Here is a 2,696-nt window from a genome sequence, read left to right on the forward strand (position 1 = left end):
TTGTTTTGTTTTGAATTGACATAGAGAAAGATTTCTCGTGTTGCCTTAATTCAGGAATAGGTGGCGAAGGCTACTTGTTCCTTGTGTATATATATAAAGGAAAGGGGTTATTTTTCCTTTACGGCAATAAGAGTTGATTCCCTTGCTTGTAGTTTTGGATCGATTCCGTGTATTTCACATATTTAAGAGTGGTTAGGAGAGAGAAGCAATGTTTATGGGAAGAGGGAAAGAAAGATCAAGGGAAGAAGCGGGGTAGAGGAATTGGTCAACTCATCAGGCTCATGACCTGAAGACTGCAGGTTCGAATCCTGTCCCCGCCTAATATAGTCAAAATCTGGGTTTGATCCTGGCTCAGAAGGAATGCTAGATATATGCTTAACACATGCAAGTCGAACGTTGTTTTCGGGGAGCTGGGCAGAAGGAAAAGAGGCTCCTAGCTAAAGTTGTCTCGCCCTGCTTCAAAACTACAGGGAGCGCGCTACGGCTTTGACCTAACGGCCTCCGTTTGCTGGAATCAGAATAGTTGAGAACAAAGTGGCGAACCGGTGCATAACGCATGTGAATCTGCCGAACAGTTCGAGCCAAATCCTGAAGAAAGCTCAAAAGCGTTGTTTGATGAGCCTGCGTAGTATTAGGTAGTTGGTCAGGTAAAGGCTGACCAAGCCAATGATGCTTAGCTGGTCTTTTTGGATGATCAACCACACTGGGACTGAGACACGGCCCGGACTCCCACGAGGGGCAGCAGTGGGGAATCTTGGACAATGGGCGAAAGCCCGATCCAGCAATATCGCGTGAGTGAAGAAGGGCAATGCCGCTTGTAAAGCGCTTTCGTCGAGTGCGCGATCATGACAGGACTCGAGGAAGAAGCCCCGGCTAACTCTGTGCCAGCAGCCGCGGTAAGACGGGGGGGGCACGTGTTCTTCAGAATGACTGGGCATAAAGGGCACGTAGGCGGTGAATCGGGTTGAAAGTGAAAGTCGCCAAAAAGTGCCAGAATGCTCTGCCCCCCGACTGCTGGGACCCACCTGACGGGCCACCGTATTTCGTGAAAAAAATGTTCCCCCCGCTGTCAGCTCGGACCCACCGGAGTGCCTCCTTATTAAGCAGAAAAAATGAATACTCCCCTGCTAGCTGGGACCCACCTTGGTGGGAGGCTGACTTGTGGGCCCACTAAGTTGACGGGGACGGAGGGCTTTGTCAACTTAGTCAATATGAACAATTCTAGCTGTAGTGACCGTACGATGTCCATCCAACGGCCATCGTGCTTCTTCAACCTCTGGTGTTCTTGCTCCAGCTGCCCAACGCAGTGCCGATCGTGCCGCCTGCTCCTGCCTCCTGTGGCCGGCTGTGATGCCATGCAGGCCTCACCGCCCCCTACTACTCCCGCCGCTGGCCAGGCCATCCCTCCACTCATCCACACCCCCTGTTACTTTGTGGCGACGGCAGCCTCACACCGCAGCCGAACGAGTAAACCCTTATACTCCTCTATGCGTGAGCATCCACTGTCGCGTCTTCCCCGGCCCCGCGTCGTCCCCTTCCTAGGCCTCGCTGTCGTCCATCACCGTGGTGCTCTCGGTGCGGCATGGTCAATGTGGTCAACGACCGAATTCCATCAGAAGAGTACTGTACATGGAGAGGCTGACAGCTGGGTCCACGGCAGCTGCAAGGAAGTGCCTCCTTATTACGCGAAAAATAATTATTCCTCCACCTGACAGCAGGGACCCACCAGACGGGCCACCAGTATTTTGTGAAAAAATGTTTCCCCCTGACTGCTGGAACCCACCGGACGGGCCACCATATTTCGGGAAAAAAATGTTCCCCCCACTGCCAGCTCGGACCCACCGGAAGTGCCTCCTTATTACGCACAAAAAATGAATACTCCCCGGCTAGCTGGGACCCACCTTGGTGGGAGGCTGACTTGTGGGCGTACTAAGTTGACGGGAGCGAAGGGCTTTGTCAACTTAGTCAATATGAATGATTCTAGCTCAAGTGACCATCGATGTCCATCCAACGGCGGTAGTGCTTCTTCAACCTCTGGTCTTCTTGCTCCAGCCGCCCAAAGCAGCGCCGGTCGTGTCGCATGCTCCTTCCTCCCGTGGCGGGCTGTGCTGCCGCGGAGGCCTCACCGCCCCCTACTATTCCCACCGTTGGCCAGGCCCTGCGGCGACGGTAGCCTCACACCGCAGCCGTACGAGTGAACCCTCGTACTCCTCTCCGCGCGGGCTTCCACCGTCGCGTCTTCCCCGGCTCTACGTCGTCCCCTTCCTAGGCCTCGCTGTCGTCCACCGCCGTGGTGCTCTCCGCGTGGCATGGTCAACTTGGTCAAGGAACGAGTTCCATCAGAAGAGTACTGTACGTGGAGAAGTTGAAGCTGGGTCCACGGCCACAGCCCAGTTTTTTTGTGATTTGCCAAGTAAGTCGCTTTGTCAGGCCTGTTGGGCTGCAAATCTTTCAAGACGAGGAGAGCTTTCATTCGGCTGGCCGAGAAAATGGCCCATCAGTAATGAGAAATGGGATGTACATTTTTAAAACACATCAAACTGGCAATTAGTTTCAAATATCTTTTTTTCATTTTGAGATTTTAAATTACATTATTTTTTATGCGTGGAGAATTTGTTGCATTTTATGTTGATATACATTTATTTTTAAAATCAGTTTGAATGTGAGTCGAAATTTTGGGATTAAAAACAGTTCGG

General features: G+C 52.1%; 1 non-coding gene across 1 annotated transcript; it reads left to right on the forward strand.

The window, feature by feature from the left end:
* The first annotated feature begins 246 nt into the window (after window positions 1-246).
* TRNAM-CAU (transfer RNA methionine (anticodon CAU)) lies at window positions 247-320 on the forward strand. The gene has a single exon. It is a non-coding gene; the product is annotated as a tRNA-Met (tRNA).
* Window positions 321-2,696: the final 2,376 nt, after the last annotated feature.

The sequence above is a fragment of the Triticum aestivum genome, chromosome 5B (genome assembly GCF_018294505.1).
Source record: "Triticum aestivum cultivar Chinese Spring chromosome 5B, IWGSC CS RefSeq v2.1, whole genome shotgun sequence".
NCBI classification, from domain to species: domain Eukaryota; kingdom Viridiplantae; phylum Streptophyta; class Magnoliopsida; order Poales; family Poaceae; genus Triticum; species Triticum aestivum.